Raw genomic sequence first — 18,794 nt, 5'->3', positions numbered from 1 at the left:
CTCTCTCTCTCTCTCTCTCTCTCTCTCTCTCTCTCTCTTTCCATATATATATATGTGTGTGTGTGTCTGTGTCTGTGTGTATGTAAAAAGTTTTTGTACACATGTCTAAATCTCTACAGATTATATATGTACATATTTACACAATACACATATACATATGTACAATCTAAAAATGTAGGCATGCATAGAAAAAACTTTTTATTACATTTATTTGCTTATTGTGTGTGTGCGTGTGCACATGTGTGTGTGTATGTGTGTGTATGTGTGTGTATGTATCAAAGAAGGTCTTGAGTGGAAGTCTGAGTATACCTTGTGAGAGTTTATTCTGTCTTTCTATCATCTGGATCCCAGGCATCAAACTCAGGTTGTCAGCCTTGCTGGCAAGTACCAAAACATTGTAACCCAATTCATTGGCACACTAGAAAAAAATAGCTTTATTAATTCATACAAAATTAATAATGGTTTCTCTTAGGTGTTTCTTATGTTTTCTTTATTGTGAAGCTATTTTCATTTTAAAAAGCACCTCATATGCTATATTGAGTCTTTGTGAATTGTACTTGCTATAAGAAGTCTGGCTTATGTCAGTTTGCAAATGTCATTTTTCATCACTCTAAGGATTTATGTCTACCTCGAAATACAATGTGTGTATTATATTTTTTTCTTAGTCATAGCCCCTGTGGATGAATTTGAATTACTAGGGATTCAAGTACATGAAATTTCAATATGCAATTAGTCAGGGCCTATAAAAAGGGTCATTTTATATGTTTGGTGTATTGTTTGAAATCTGACCTGATACTATGATTTACGACCTGGAAGATCCCAATTAGTGAATCACCCTATAAATAATAATTTCTTTCTCCCTATCCACCATCCTTAAAGTTTCCATTCTTATCCTAGAGAGACAAATGTGATGCCATGACAAGAATTTTAGATAAAGCCAGTCAGATTATATTTTTAAATGTTATTGAGGTGTGTTTGAGTTAAAACAGACTTAACACATTTGAAATCTTAAATTGAATTGTTTTTTACATCAAGCCATACCATAATTAAGGCAGCAAATATTTCAATCTGCCCAAAGGGATTCTTTACATACCTTTGTAAATCATCTTTTCTGCAACATCCATTCCCAGACAACTACTAACTTGCTTTTTCTCACTTGGTTACACTATTATTTTATATTAATGAATTCACAAAGTATACATTCTTTAAAATTTGGCTGCTTTAATGTTCTACAATTGTTTTGATTCAGGTTTTCTTTTTCAAAATGGAATACATATATTTTATTATTCTGTGTGTTTATGTTTATGTATCTGTGTGTATGCATGTCTTCCGTGGTGCATACTTGGGGGAGTTGAGGGTTTTTTCCCTTCTATTACAAGGATCCTGGTATTCGAGTTTGGATTGATAGGCTTGACAACAACCATCTTCAACCACTAAGCCAGTTTGAAAAGCCTATTTATGTTACTTTAAGTATTATTTATATCAGTAGCAGCCCTTGTATCATATATTGACATTACTCTATTGATCTTGTTGTTTAAATACTCCCAGACCTGGGCACTAACACTTCTTTTGTTTGCTTACTTTTTTTAATTGCATTTTTATTTACATTTTAAATGTTATCCCATTTCCTGGTTTCTCCTCCTGAAAGATGCTATCCCACCCACCTACCCACACCCTGCTTCTATGAGAGTGCTCCCTCACCCCCCTGCCCATTCCCTCCCACCTTCCTACCCTGACATTCCCCTACACTGGGACATCGAGCCTCGAGAGGACCAAAGGCCTCTCCTCCCATTGATGCCAGACAAGGCCAACCTCTGCTACATATGCCAATGGAGCCATAGTTCCATCCCTGTGTACTCCTTGGGATGGTGATTTAGTCCCTGGGAACTCTGGGGTGTCTTGTTGGTTGATATTGTGCTCTTCTTATCAGGTTGCTACTTCAATCCTTTCTTTAACTCTCTAACTCCTCCATTGGAGACCCTGTTCTCAATTCAGTGGTTGGCTGTGAACATCTGCCTCTGTATTTGTAAGGCTCTGGCAGAGCCTCTCAGGAGACATCTATATCAGGTTCCTGTCAGCATATACTTCTTGGTAGCTGTATATGGGATGCAACCCGGTGGGGGCAGTCTCTGGATGGCCTTTCAGTCTCTGCTCCACACTTTGTTTCCATATTTCCTTCTGTGAGTATTTTTGTTCCTCCTTCTAAAGAGGTCTGAAGCACCCACATCTTGGTCTTCCTTCTTCTTGAGCATCATGTGGTCTGTGATTGTATCTTGGGCAATCCAAGCTTTTGGGCTAATATCCACTTATTAGTAGGAACATACCATGGGTGTTTTTTTTATGACTAGGTTACCTCAATCAGGATGATATTTTCTAGTTCCATCCATTTGCCTAGAATTTCACATAGTCATTGTTTTTGATAGCTGAGTAGTACTCCATTGCATAGATGTACCACATTTTCTGTATCCATTCCTCTGTTGAAGGGCATCTGGGTTCTTTCCATCTTCTGGCTAATATAATTAAGGCTGCTATGAACATAGTGGAGCACGTGTCTTTTTTATATGTTGGAGCATCTTTTGTTTTCTGGCCTTTTATTTGAATGTGTCCCCAGTTCCTGATATCATAAAAATCTCTAGGCAAATCTTGACTATTTCCTTCTCCAAACTTAACTAGCTATAGATCTTTAGTTCCTTTTTCAGAGTCTAGTATTACAAACTATGATATGAGCACTCAGTACATTCATTTTTAAATTATCATGGTTTAGACACATATAAATTTTTTATTATTTAATAGGGTATGATTTTAGTTTAGTAGTAGAAATGTTCTGAAGCAAGAGACAATAGACACTCCGCTTTTCCTTCTTGCACTCTTTTTTGAGAAGATTTTACTAAGTTACCCAAACTGGCTTTGAATTCTCAATCCTCCAGGTTTCCTTTACAAAATATTGGTTATAGAGATGCACTACCATTTTGCTTTCCAAATTTGTGTTTGTGTATCTGTGTCTCAAGAATAATTTAGACTGTCCTTGAGCTCAAAATGTACTCAAAGCTAATGTTGCGTTCCTGGCATTAGCTATTAGTAATCTTGCTATTACCTTCCAAATGTTTGGATGATACCACTAGCTACCATATCTTGGCAAACAGCTTGTTTCTCAAGGCCAAAACATTCTGGATGTTAGCTATCCAGCAATATTAATATCACTGACACTATGGATATTAGTCAAAATGGCTGTGATGGCTAATTGTGGTTATCATTTTGACTATAGATGATCAACTGAAATTCATGCAGCTAGTAATGACTATGAGGGATTAGTCTCAATTGAATCAACCGAGATGGGAAGATCTACATTAAACCTGGATCATTTGAGATCAGAAGACCCCCCTGTAGAGTCTGGGTCACACCTTCTAGTCCATAGAAAAGGACTTGGGAGAAGGGAGCATTTGTCCTTTGCCTGATTGAATTTAGCCCGCTGGCAAGCTGATGTATGCTGCCACTGAGAAATTCCTTTGCTGGTATTAAAACCTACTTTGCTGGAATACCAAAGTAGACTGAAGACCAGCTGAGGCATCTAGCCATGAAGCCTTTCCTGTCAGTGGACAGCTATTGTTGGGCTAGCCAGATCACAGCTTGTAAGCTATTCTAATAAGTCCCTCTTTAATGTTTATAGATCCATTCTATAAGGTCCATTCCCATTAAAGAACCCTAATACAATAACCATGGTGTGACAATTACTGTGTCTGTTCATGTGTACAAAATAAACAAAGGAATGAAGTAGATACGACTCTGTGAAAAAGCTCCATTTTGTTGTTTTTGTTTGTTTGTTCCTGGATACAGTGGCTTAAGCCTATCATTTCTGCTAGTATAGATGCTGAGTCAGATGGGATTACAAGTTCATGCAAGGATGGGCAAAAGGAAAGAAGAAAAGTGGGAGAATGGAGCTCAGTGAGAGAACACTTGACATGGAGAGGTCCTGGGTTCAATACTCAATATCACATGACAAAAATAAAGTTTCCATCCTGTGGCTCGGTATCAATGACTTTCATGGGCATGCTTTTTACCAATGCTAATGTATCTTAATCTTTACACTTTATAGTTAGTCTTTAATGAAACTAGTGTGATTCAGACTTTTTTTCTTTTTGAAACTGGGATGCACTAGTCCCATTGCATTTCCATGTATGTCGGTGAACAGCCTTTTCTTAGTTGTAAGTATCCTATGTTCTTAAGTGTAACCTAGTTGAATCTATAGATCAATTTGGATAAAACTCACAGATTAACAACATCAGACCTTCTCATCCACGAATATAGTTTAGCTTTTCTTTAGATGTCGTGGAAGAGGGTGTCAGATTCCACTACCATGGTTGTGCGCCACCTTGTGGTTGCTGGAAATTGAACTTAGAACCTCTGGAAGAGCAGTCAGGGATCTGAACTGCTGAGCCAATCTCTCCAGCCCTGTGTTTAGTAACTTTAAGCATGAATGGCTGTATATGGGCTGGCTCCACAGATGGGGCAGTCTCTGGATGCCCATTCCTTTAGTCTCTGCTCCAAACTTTGTTTCCACATCTCTTCCTGTGAATATTTTTATTCCTCTTCTAAGAAGGACACCTTGGTCGTCCTTTTTCTTGAGCTTCATGTGATCTGTGGATTGTATCTTGGGTAATCCAAGTTTTTGGGCTGATATCCACTTATCAGTGAGTGCGCACCATGTGTGGTTTTTTAGTGATTGGGTTACCTCACTCGGGATGATATTTTCTAGTTCCATCCATTTGCCTAAGAATTTAATGAAGTCTTTGTTTTTAATAGCTGAGTAGTACTCCATTGTGTAAATGTACCACATTTTCTGTATCCATTGCTCTGTTGGAGCTGAAGGGACTTGCAGCCCTGTAAGAGCAATAATACCAACCAATCAGAGCTCCCAGGGACTAAACCACTATCTGAAGAGTATACATGGACAGACCCATGGCTCCAGTTGCACTTGTAACAGAAAATTGCCTTGTTCGGTAACAATGGAAGCCCTTGGTCCTGCCAAGGCTCGATGCTCCAGTATAAGATACAACAGGGGAGGGGGTGGGAAGGGAGTGTGGGTGGGAAGGGGGGTGGGAAGGGGGGGTGGGTGGGAAGGGGAGGGAGTGGGAAGAGGAAGGAGTGGGAAGGAGTGGGAAGGAGGCGTGGGGGGAACACCGTCATAGAAGCAGGGGGAGGGTGAGGGGGGAGGAGATTTATGGATGAAAAACCGGGAAAGGGGATAACATTTGAAATGTAAATAATAAATCCGATTTAAAAAAAAGCATGGGTGATATGTTACAAAACTCAGCAGGCCCGTGCTGAAGCATCCTCCTTTCCAGGTACCAGCCGTATGACCGACTGATCTACTATAAAGTGAAGTTTATTGGGGGCCTAGAAAGGAGGATTGAGAAGAAAAGAGAAGGGAGAGAGAAGAAGAGAGAGGGGTCAGGGACAGAGAGAGGAGTGTGCGGGGAAAGGGGCAAGGAGAGAGAAAGGGAGGGGGGTGCAGGCGGGACTGGTTGGAGAGGAAAGAGGCCAAACAACCTGCTTATAGCAAGCCAGGCTCCCACCTGGCTGTTGCTTAGTAACTGTTGGGCAGGGCCTAGAAGGAATGTTTACAAGCTAACAATGGCTTTTAAAGTTGTATTCATAACTAGTTCTGGTTGTATATTCTGCTGTGGATGGCATTGTTTATAAACCTTGGTTTCCACTTATATTTTTACATCCCTCTTTTCAGAACCTTTTTTCTTTGTACGTTTGGATTATGATCCACCTTGGCACCTTTTCCTCAGGGTTACCCTGTTTAAGGCTCAGTGAACTTTCTAAGTCTGTTAATCTATGTTTTGCGAGCATGTAAGAAGGTTCTAGTTATCATTCCTTCAAACATATTTTTGACTCTAGTCTTTTTTCTTTCCTTTCCATTAGGAGCTCAAATGACATGAATATTAGACTTGTGTGAGATTTATATCACGTACCTCCAAAGCTCTGTTCCATGTTCTGTCTCCTTGTTTAGCTATTTGTTGGGTCACAGAATATTTACTGTTTTGTCTCTAGCTCATTGGCTGCTATCTGTGTCAACCCCAGTGTGCTAGTAAGACCATCTGCTAAACTTTTCATTTATAGTGTTATGATTCGGAGTTTGTGTTTGCCCCATTTGGTTCTTTTCTTCCTCAGACTGCTTTCAGTGTGAGGTAGGTCACCAATTTCTGGTCCTCCTGCCTTAGCCTCCTGTATGCTGGGATAGCATCACTAAACAGGGTTGACTGTCTTACATTTTATGCTTGGCAGTTCAAGTCTTCTCTTTGTAGAATGGCTATGTGACAACTGTCAGACACAAAAAGAACAAAATATTTGCTTATGATACAATATGGGTTAACCTATAAACCACTGTGCTAAGGCTTCTGCAAATGAATACATATTGTATAATTTCAGACACATGAAATTTCCAGAAAAGAAGAATCTATAATGATAAGAAGTAGAATTATAATTCTGACATAATATTAGTAAGAACAGAACTTATACAGAGGAACTAGGATGATGAAAATATTAGTCTTACTTCCATATGCATTTACTCTTCCTAATTGCCTTATGAGAATTATTTGAAGTTAATGAGGACTTTTGTGGGCATTTCAGATCTTACGTCTGTTCTTAAAGACTTTACTCTGCTCATTAGAGGCTGCCCTAGGCATGCAGAGCTCAGAAGTTAGTTGTGACTTCTGTTGAGTTATTGAACTCCACAAGCTTCCTTCCCTTTGTAGTTCTTCCTGCATTCTAAAGCTTTGTGGGGCCCCTTTATCCTTCCTTTTCTAGAAGTCCAAAAAATAGAGTATTCATATCAATTTTTGTGCAATTATTTTAGTGTATTGTTTGGGATTTGATATTTATTTACTCATTGTTGTAAAACTTTATAAAATATACTTTGCCTCATGAAACTTGTTATGAAACTATCTTCTACTTAAAATTCCTTAGGAATTTTCCTTTCTTCAGCATGCGTTGGATATGGTGGTTCTGTCCTTTGATCCCAGCACTTGGGAGGTATAGACAGGTGGGACACTGCTCAAAATCATCCTTGGCTAGACAGCAAGTTTGAGGCTAGCCTGGGGTCTATAGCATCCTCTTTCCAAAAATAAAACAAAGACAAGATCCTCAACATGTTTAGCCAAGACCATGCTTAATCTAAGCACTGCCTTGCGAAGAACCATTGTAGATACAGTAGTGAATCTTGCAAAGGAATAGGGAGATTTACACATGTAATAGCTTATACTCCCTGCTGCAATTTGAATGTGTAATTCCAAATTTTAAAGACTTCCTCCACAATGTGTTATTATTGGGAAGTAGTAGAATTCCATCACATTGAACCTCTACCACTCCATGATGGATGCCCACGTCTGATGGAGAATAGCATGCCAAACAAACTGGGAAACAGGCCAAGATATATGTGATTTCACCATTTTTTACTTCTGTCCATAATCTCTCCTCTTCAGCAGATTGAAGGTTCTATTAAGTCAGGGGTCATAGCTTCCTCATTGATGTTGTTTCCACAATATGCTCCATCCTCTCAGTGCTATGCTTCACCCTATCCTCAAGAATTGATCTCTTCCGGAAGACTCTAACCTCTGTATCTACTCTCCAACCTTGAGGCCTAATCCTTCCACCTTTTCTCCTTTTCCAAGATTTTAAAACAACCCTCAGTTATGATCTCAAAGCCCTCCCTACAGGGCAATAGTCCACATGTGCTAAATCTGGCTCTTCACCTAGGGTCTTGCAGGGGCAAAGTTGAAGAAAATGAAGAAAAATCTGAGGGAAAAAGAAATGAAATGAAGGTGGAGGTGCTGGTTAGGGTCAACAGTTAGTCCCAGTGAACAATACTTATTGGGCCAAGAAATGAAGATACTAGGAAGATATAAAGTGGGCACTGAAATCGAGGAGGCAGAACTTGGAGCTATGGAGTAGGTCTCAGTGAAGGGAGAGTCCCCTGGTGGTAACCAGAAGGAGGGGCTTGTGGAGGGCCTGTACATCAATGAGGGGTTTCAATGGAGGAGGTCCACACAGGACTGTTCGACCCAGGGGACATCCAAAAGGAGTCCAATAGGGGAGAACATGTGGAGGTCTAGAATAAGGCATTCCTTGAGATGGTTGTGGATGCTGTCTGTTCCCCAGAGCATGGAGGTACAGCATGGGAGTATCCTAAACTAAGAGGACTATGGTGAGTCTGCTGCATCTGAAATATCTGGTCCCTAGAGTTCTTGCTGCTGGTGAGCCATGTCCTCCAACCTCAGATTGTACCAGTTATAGGTGAATGTCTGAGAGTTTCCCAGGAAGGAGGGCTTTAGGAGGTAGTACTGGAGGTGGAAGGAAGTCAGAAATAGGTATTTGTAAACGAGAAGTCAGAAATAGGTATTTGTAAATGAGAAGTCAGGAATAGGTATTTGTAAACGAATCCCAGATACCAGCAATAAAACCTGGTGAAGAATGTGCATTTTCAGTTAATGAGAGCAATCAGCCTGAGACAATGGGTTCTGTGGTGCCAGAAGTGGTTTATTGATGAATCATGGCACTCGCCCTTACAGTCTTTCCTGAGGTATGAGGCACAGAGATAGGGTAGATACAGAGAGACTGCCCAGCATTATCTTCACTCAAGAATCCAATAAAGCCAGAGACTTGGTGCCAGCCAATGATCCTGTCCTTTGACATGTACCATTGGCTACAAGCCCTGCTTGAAGATTTCCCAGAGCCGTGGTCCTCTAACCTTCTCACCTAGACTTCCTCGGTATGTGGTGACATCCTGATTCAATCTGTCTGGCAGTAATGGCCAAAAAGCTCTCAATGTCTCTAAGCAACCTTTTAAGACATAGTCTATCACTAAAACCAGAACTCAATAGTTTGCTAACATTGGCCTGCCATTGAGCTCCAGGAACCTACCTGACTCTTCTCCAAAACTGCTGTTATACAGATGTGCAGCAACACCCATTTTTTTCATGAGTGATAGACATCCTAACATAGTTCCTTATAATATGCAGCAGGCACCTTTCCCACTGATTCTTAGGGCTAAAGATTTCAGGTTTTTTTTAATAATGGCTTTCAAGCACTAACTGTGGTTAATGATGGGATGGTAAAGGTGCTTTGAGTACAGGGAGGGGGTGAATGAAGGGAAGTAAGGGAGAGAAGAATGTTTTTTTCTTTGTTTGGGAGTTTTGGGTTTTTTTTTTCTTCTTGTTAAGGCAATGCTAGCCTTGATTTCATTTATTACTTAACTAAAGCCTTTCTTTGGCTTCTCTTTTCTCTTATCATCTTAATTCCACAAAAAGTGCATCATTTTTTATCATATCCTGGAAACATTTTGGTTTCTCTGAGAATAGATCTCAAACACTACATACATAAGCCTTATGCTACCGGTACTTAAACCACACTTAAGCACTCCCAAAAGACACCAATAAATGACTCCACATATTCAGAATTCCCATATACATTACAGTCACACTGCTAACTTAGGCTGAAATTTGCAGTCTAAAAGCCATAATTTTTTAGAATGGAGGGCATACGGAAAAAATATAATCCAATCCTCCATTTATTTTTACAGAGAAACTGCCTATGTTCAGGGTTAATCGACATAACCAGGGATGCACAGCTAAATCGTTGCTTTAAATTGAACATTCATTTAGCAACTGTGGGATAATGTTATTCTCACTATTGAATTCACAAAATGATGCATTTTTCTTTCATATTCATTTTGTAACATAGAAAAATGATCACATTTTTTTCTTTGTGAGAACATTCAGTCTGTTGCTTTAGATCATAATCCTAAGATTACATTCATTTGGTGTTTTGTTTGGTATTGCTTTAATTCCCTTAAATATCATAGACTCATTTACCCAGCAAATGTATGAAACTGTCTGTTTGGTGCTGTGGGTGCTATGGAAAGTCTGTTAGAACAGAGAAGATTTGTTCCTCACTGGCATGGGAGAGCTTTTAAACTACTCAGGAAGTGGTGCAAAATATGCAGAAAATATTAAGACTAGTACGGAGGGCTCGATACTAGACCTGAAAGGTTTAAACTGCCAGACGCAAACTCTTTAAGCTAGAGACACAAGTAAATATTTTCTGAGGAGAACTCAAATAGCAAATGAGATAATTACGAGAATTGACAAATGGGATCAAACTTAAAATCTTTTACACCACCAAGCCCAACTGACAAATGGAATCAAACAAACTTAAAATCTTTTACACCATCAAGCCCATTGGCTTTAGTTTGATATCCAGAGCCCTTGTAAATATGGTATAAGAAAGCCTACTACTAAAAGGTTGTCCTGACCTCCACATGTATACCATGGCATGAATGCTCCCTAATTACCTCAAATATATTAATAGTAAAAGAAAGGGATGGTAAAAATTAAAATTAAATGCATACACACACACACACACACACACACTGACATGCAAACAGTAAATGAGATAATGAACTGGACATAGACAGTTCTTAAAAGAAGAAGTACAAATTGTAAATACTTTTAAAAAACATTTAGTGCACTTAGCCATTATGCAAATTAATGCAGATTTGAGATTCCCTCTCATCCCAGTCAGAATAGAAGAAGTCAAATGACAGAAAATGCTAATGAGAATGTGGGGAAATGGGAACACTTAGTCACTTCTTTTTCAAAAATAAACTAGTTTAGCCACTATAGAAGTCAGCATAGGGGTTTCTCAAAAACCTCCAACTAGAACTAGAATATGATTAAGCCATAACAACTGCTAGGTATGTACCTAAAGGTCTCTGTATCAGCATGCTACAAAGGTACCTTTTCCCTTTCTTTCTTTCTTTCTTTCTTTCTTTCTTTCTTTCTTTCTTTCTTTCCTTCTTTGTTCTTTCTTTTGTTTTCTTCCTTTCTTAACTCCTTCCTATCTTTTTTCTTTGCATCCATTGCACTATTCGCAGTAGATAAAAAATGGAACCAGCATATGTGTCTGTCAGAGGATGAACAGAGAAAGAATATGTGGTACATAGATAAAGTTACATCGACACAGTGTATTTTACAAAGTAATAACAAAAAATGAAATCATTACATTTGCAGAAAAATCAATGAACTTGGTCATTCTGTTAAATGACTTAGACAAAGACTGCAGGTTTTTTTCTCACTTATAGAATGCAGACATAAAAATCTGTCTCTCTCTCTCTCTCTCTCTCTCTCTGTGTGTGTGTGTGTGTGTGAGAGAGAGAGAGAGAGAGAGAAAGAGAGAGAGAGAGAGAGAGAGAGAGAGAGAGAGAGAGAGAGGGAGGGAGGGAGGGAGGGAGAGGGAGGAGAACCCTGAGAGGGGAGGACAGATCTTAAGAGTGAGAATCAGAAGAGAAGTTTATGCCACAGATGCTATGTAAAGTCAGAAAAGAGACAATTTACTGTTTTGGGGGAAAGAAGGGATAAGTGACTAGAAGGATAGGACAATGCAGGGAGGATCATGTAGAAAGAAGAGAAATCAGAGAAAGGTAGGCTAACACATTGTGCTAGTAAGTTCTTATCTACCTAACACAAACTAGACATGTATGAAAAGAGGGACCCTTAATACAGGACTTATCTCCATCAGAATGGCATGTAGAGTTCTCTCTGGGACATTTTCTTGATAAATGATTGTTTTATGAGGGTCCAGCACACTGTGGATGGTGCTAACCTGGGCAAGTGGTCCTGATTTGTATAAGAAAGCAACCTCAGCAAGCTGTGGAAAGTAAGTCTCCAGATTCTTGCTTTAAATTCTTATGTAGGTTTTTCTTGATAACAGACTATAAATGTTAAGCCAAATTAAAAAGTTTTTTTTCCAAATTGGGTTTGGCCAATATTTTATCAGAGCAACAAAGAAGCAAACTAGGATACACATATGTATGAAAATGCCATAGTGTGATTACTGTGTATAGTGACATTAAAAATTGAATTCGTATATGAAAACAATAAAAGCATAATTTTAAAGGTACAGAACAATGCAAAGCTGTATGGCTGTAGGTTCACAGGACTGTGTAAAAAAGTACAAATGAATAATCAGTAAAGCAATTTCATGGAAAAGGTGAATTTGATGGTAACAGCGATTGAGGTGCTGTGGTATTGAACAGTAAAGTGCCCTACTGTGAGGCAGTTAAAAACCTGAGGAGGGATTCAGTTGCAATAGCTACTATTCTCTAAATAATGAACAAAACAGAAGCTGAGTAGGGTACAGAGAATTAAAGAAAGTTGGTTTACCTACAAAAAGAGGCCAGGCCACATGCAATTAAGAGTCCAGATACTTGGAATAAATATGAAGTTTTGCTACATATTGTGTAATTATATATATATGTATATATACATATATATATACATATATATTTGTGTGTATGTGTGAATGTGTGTGAATGTGAGTGTGTGTATGTGTGTGTGGGTGTGTGTGGAGTGTGTGTGTATGTGTGTGGAGTGTGTGTGTATGTGTGTGTATGTGTGTGTGTATGTGTGTGTATGTGTGTGTGTATGTGTGTGCGTGTGTATGTGTGTGTGTGTGTTTAGTATGTGCCAGAGTTCAAGGCATGAAGGACACTATGCTTAGAGCTTTAAGCATTACCTCACCTATTTCTCCCTCCAAACCCCTCAGTAATGTTTTTTTTTATACATTACTGTTTTAATGCAATACTAAGTGCTGTTTGTATTGGCATATCGTACAGGTTTTTGAGCAAGAGAAAAGTATAAGAGAAGTCCTGTTAGTGAGACAGTATGTTCTCTAATATGTGAAAGAAGTGCAACGAAGCAGAGTTCATACTGAGTCGGCTATGGAGCAAGCATCCATATAATAGTCCAATTAAAGCACGTGCCCTTTTTCTTCTTAAAGTGTTTGTTTGTTTGTTTGTTTGTTTGTTTTTTGGGCATTTCTTTGTTTTTGTTTTTGTTTTTTTCCGGAGCTGAGGACCGAACCCAGGGCCTTGTGCTTGCTAGGCAAGTGCTCTACCACTGAGCTAAATCCTCAACCCTCTTCTTAAAGTGTTAAAGACACTGTATGTCTGAACTTTCTTATGTGAAAGGAGACATATGAAAACTTCATATAACCATTTTACAAATTGTATTCTCTTCCCAGAGATTAGTGCGGTTTTAGATGGATAGTAACATTTTGCATTTATTTTTAAAATTTTTGTTAGAACATGAGACCCTAGGCAGGGAATTATATATATTTTCTTTTCACAGATATAACAAGACACACATTGAAATCAAATACCTTTTTTGTAGCAACTTCATGGTAAAAATAATAATAATTCAGTTTCTGCCCAGAAAAAGTTATAAATTTAAATAAAGGAAATGACTTCTTACTGTTCCAAACATCCTTCCTTTTCTAGTTTGAACATATCCAATCTGAAAACGCTTAAAAGGACCCAAAGAGAGTATTCCTTGGTGCCCATAACTGCCAATCTCACATACACTAAGTACCTGCCATGAGTTTGGCGTGGGCCAACAGGTCTCGTTGGATTAGTGATTAATTTTCATTTATTCTCACAAAACGTGTTATCACTTATTCAAAAATGAAGAAAACTTCATCGCCAATCTCAGCTTTGAGAATCTCTTTGAAAATGTCTGGTACACTGTCATTAAATTTTTGTAAGCCGAATTCCTTTGGATGTTTTCCTAGTCAGCCCCCTTTGTTCTGAGAGTAATCCAGAGTAAACAGACACTTTGACTGTGAGCTCAGCTGCCCAGTTTTCAAAAGAGCTATTAGGGTTTTGGAGATAACTATCCAACCCCCTGACAGGATTAGTCCAACTGCTAAGGAAGCAGCAGCATTTTCTAATCTGCGGAATGTCTGTGAGATCCCCTCCTAGTCTGTGCCTGTAATTATTCTTCTAGCTAATATATAACCTTCTCTATCTTCCTTTTGCTAAAAAAAACGGAACCTAGAAGAAACTCCCAGGGGAGAAAGTTTAAAGTTACTTCCTTTTTAAGGTAACACTCTTAACTCCAAAGATGCTGTAATGGCAGACCACCATTAAAAGGAGAAAACAAAACCACACCTCTTAAACCCAGTCCTGGACCGACTATATCTCCTTGGGCCATCCTTGGGACAAGTTGGTGAAGCAGTGCCTCACATTTTCATTCTTTTTCAAGAGGGCCACATTTGGGGTTCCTTGCAAATGCTACCTGTTTTCAATGTCCCTATAGTACTGTGCTATGGTATGGCCAAAATTGAGCTCTTTGCCCTGATTTTTAGATGGTAACCAGGAGTTTTACTCCAAATCAGTGTCTGATGACCTAGGCAACTCAGAGCTCTTGGAAATGAACTTGTTTTATACTGTTTGCATAGACTGAACTAGGCTGATATAGTTCTCATTTTCAATATTTGTAAAATGCAAGCTTTGCAAAGATGTTTATAGCATACAGGATTTTACCAAACCCAGATTACTGTCATTTCAAATTTCAGCGCAGGGAGAAAAAGTTTCAAGCTGCCCATTTCCCAAGTCCTGGCTAGTTTCTAAAACCTGACTATCAGAGAAAAGAGAATCTAGTTTCCCATCTTTTTCAGCTAAAATTGAATCTGACCCTTTGTAAATTTTTTAAAAGATCCCTGACAAGAGCATACATAATTTATAACATCAAAAGTTTATATAAATTCTAATGCAATATTCATCTTAAAACTCTCTGTATAAACATATAATTATTCAATTATATATCATATATATGTTAAAGTTTCTGCTATGCTTAAAAACATGTGCATAGATAATCACCAAATTTGCCTCTCAAGCATGAGTAAATGTTTGATTTTTAATAGTTCAGTAAACCTTGATGGTTTGATATTTTTCCTCTCTTCTTCAACTGACTGTTAAATATTTTAAAAGGTGGTAGTCATATCATAGAATTAATTTTCATAAATGAACAGTAGAAAGGTATTAAGGTACTCATTTATGTAGAATCACTTTCTATAACAGGAGCTTAGCAAAAAATAAATAAAGCATTTATTGGTCATTGGCCAAGATTAAGTGGGAAACACTTAATTTTGTTTTAATTGACCTAACAATTCAAAAATCAAGAAGTGCCATTTATTAGGATTACAAATTATTCCTCCAGAAAAAAAAAATCAGACCATGTGACCAACCTAGGCCAACATCACAGTCTGATCACCTTCAATTGGAAGAGAGTGGCCACATTCCTAGCAAGGGCACTTTCTTAACTGACAGCTGAACAATCCAGCTCATTTGAGTCTACAGACAGGACTGATTTAACTTTCTCACATTGTAAATCTGGCCTAATGTGAAAGCAACGGGGCTTTCCCAGACCATCCTAGAGAAGAGAGGGATGAGAAGATCTTCTAGCTCTCAAAGAGCGCTTGCATTCTGACTCTAAAACCACATCTGTATAGTTCTGTACAATAGTACAGAATGTGATAATCCTCCCAATGGAAGCTTGTATACAGTTCAGAATATGTTGCCAGGAGGAGAGATTCTATCTTATTGAGAGGAGAAAGGAATGCTTTAGGAAGAAACACTTCCTAAGCAGAACATACCATTGGAGACCAGTTTGTCAGGTTTCTCAGCATGGATTCTAGCTCTGTCAAGAGCTCCCTGGCTGATACTAAGTAACAGCCTCTCCAATTCAATTTTTTTCAGTAAACATAAACAGAATGACTGGACAGGATGAAATAAGAACAAAATTCAGTACATCAAGCAAGAAGGTATTCTAGATGTTTTAATTCTTCATTCATATATAAGAGTGTTTTTGCCTACATGTACGTCTGTGCACCATGTATGTGCCTGTTGTCCTAGAAGGCCAGAAAGGTCAGATCCCCTGGAAAGAGTTCTGTATGTGGATACCGGAAGTTAAACCCAGGTCCTTAGTCAGAGCAGCCAGTGCTCTTAACCGCTGAGTCATCTCTCCAGTTCTCTAGAAAGATGTTCTGGTGTTTATATAAATTATGAGTAAAAGAAGATGAAAGAAGGCAGAGGTTTTAGTTTGTAAAGTATAAGGTATGTCAGGGAAAAGGAAAACATTAAAATAGTAAATAAAGGCGTCCACTTGGAGAGTAACAAACTCTGCTGCTCCCCCCAGTTCACAGCAACGGAAATTGCTTCTTTCTAACCCCAACTAGGAACAAGGACACAAGCCACTAGGACACAATTAAATCACATGGTTTCAGGAAAAACCTGATCTGCCTCCTTGCCACATCCCTCCAATCACCTTGCTGTATCCTCTGACTCCAGAAGAGGGAGCCAGCACATCCATGTGCAACAGAGCTTGTTCACTCAAAGCAGACTCCACCTAAAACCTTAGATTGAGAAGAGCGACTCCCTTTGAGAGATAGCTTGGAAGACACCCAAGAAATCTCTCTATATCTATTTCTGTCTGTCTCTGTCACTGTCTCTCTGTCTCTGGGTGTGCGTTTCCATACCCCCCCCGTGTGTGTGTGTGTGTGTGTGTGTGTGTGTGTGTGTGTGTGTGTGTGTCCATGACCCCAGCAAAGGCAGACCCTTCTACAAGGTTATTCCACACTGTTATTTCTATGAATGGCATACACACACACACACACACACACACACACACACACACACACACACACAAGTTTAAGTACCTCTCACTCTCCCACTCTTAGCTGAACAGATGCAGCCAACAGCTTGTCTTTGCCACTGAGGTGATACCTCTCCAAAGCACTGTTTTGGTGAAGCTTTGCATCCTGAAGCAAGCTGTGCATTCTTAATGGTTCCATTTGCACAATCCACTCTGCGTTGAACTACAGGGTTCAATTACTCTGCGATTATACTCAAAAGGCACATGCACAAACATACGCACAAGCATTCATGCCTAACAAACACACTAATAGACTCGAGAAATGCTAAAATGAGCACAACAATGGCGACTCATCTGACACAAACAAAACCAATTAAGTGGGAACTAAAAGTAATCTAATCATGGAAATTACCAATTTTTTTCTTAAGCTGTAAAGCAGTAGATCTTATAAAAGATGCTATGCTTTTGGTTATTCATCTTGCAAGACAAATATGATTTTGAATTGATAAACTAAGGGTTCTACCCTAGTTGATTCTCAATTTTAAAATAATTATTTTAATCATCTCTCTCTCTCTCTCTCTCTGTGTGTGTATGTGTGTGTGTGTGTGTGTGTGTGTGTGTGTGTGTGTGTGTGTGTGTAAAACAAGCAATGACCTTACCCTGCTCATCTATTCCCTGGACTTGGTTCACATTTTTTGCACATATACTTAACCATCCATTTTGTTTGACTATGGTTGCTAAGCACATAATGCTTCAAAATAGAAAACTGCTTGATCATCTTAAATAAATTCAGTATTTTTATCTAAGTTCAGTTCTCCTTAGTTAACTAATTATGAAGTAGCATTTTATATAGAGAGATTTAAAAATAGTGTCACTTAAGCTGGGGATATAGTTTAAACGTAAAATGTCTGTTTATTATGTATAGAACTGGCAAGATAGCTTAGTGGTTAGGGCAATTGCTGTCAAGTTTGAAAACCTAAGTTTGATCTCTGGGACTAACATGGTTGAAGGTAAGAGTCAACTCATAAACATTCTCCTCTGAAATTTACATGTATTCTATGACATATATGTACGTGTATGCAGACAATCAATAGTTAAAAATAATAAAAATAAAAATAGATAAAAATAATATGACCTGTTCAACAAACATTTTTGAGTAAGCAACTAATTTACTCAGAAAACAAATACGTCATGCATACAAACTGCTAAGTAAAAGATATAGATGGCCATTATTTTAACTATAGTCTAAATGAAAAAATGGAATCACCCACATTAATTCCAAACTAAAACTCAATGTGATGTTGACCTTCTAAAAATTATGATAAAGAAAAATAACCCTCAGTTTTTCAAAAGGTCAAGTGAAATGATAACATTATTCTTTATAAAATTTTAATCTTCTAATTAAAATAAAGTGACCAGGCATAGTATGATGTTATTTTACCACTTAAATATAGATAACATTTACTTTTGTATTAACTACAGATATGTATATAGTATGATATATGATATATGATACTGTATATAATGTGTGAAATATAATTGTAGTGTATGGTAAGTGGATGTGATATATCATATGATGTATATGATATACAATGTATGACGTATAATGTATACATATGTATATGTGGTATATAATATGTGATATATAGCATATGATTAATATATAGAATATAGAATTTAGTGTTTAGTAGCTGGTATATAGTATTTAGTATTTAGCGTATAGTATTAAGTATATGATATAAGAAATATACTTTGTGATATGTGATATAATAACTACATAATAGATATCAATTAACTACATATAAATATCACTTTTCTATTGTATTACTGCCCTGTCTCAGGATTTTAAGAACAAATTTAAAAGTTCCTGGAGGGTAGAAAATGTCAGGTAGATTTTTTTTTTAGCCACATTTTATGCTTACATGAATATTTTTAAAATATATGTTACAAAACATTCTGAAGTAATAAATCCGTCTACTTTTTCTGTGTTCCTGTTTATTTCTAGTCCTATATTAGAAACCAACCTCTTCAGCGTAACACTTTGGAACACTTTTCCAATTTTCTGTAAGTGAAGTATTGACACTGTTTCAAATGGAAAAGAAAGCCAATTAAGATCTTTTAATTAAATCATTGTAAATTTTTCTTTGAAAAAAAGAAGTGTGCAAAGTACAATGCAGACACTGTCCCTGATGCAGTTGGAACAGAGAAAATGTCCTGGAATATGAATGTATCTATGTACTTCTCATATGACAACACCAGAAGATTGACTGTTTGACAAGGCAATGTTGCTCCATAATATAG

Source organism: Rattus norvegicus, chromosome X, assembly GCF_036323735.1.
Source record: "Rattus norvegicus strain BN/NHsdMcwi chromosome X, GRCr8, whole genome shotgun sequence".
Classification (NCBI taxonomy): Eukaryota; Metazoa; Chordata; class Mammalia; order Rodentia; family Muridae; genus Rattus; species Rattus norvegicus.
The sequence above is the reverse complement of the archived record's forward strand: the minus strand, read 5'-3'. Positions refer to the sequence as shown.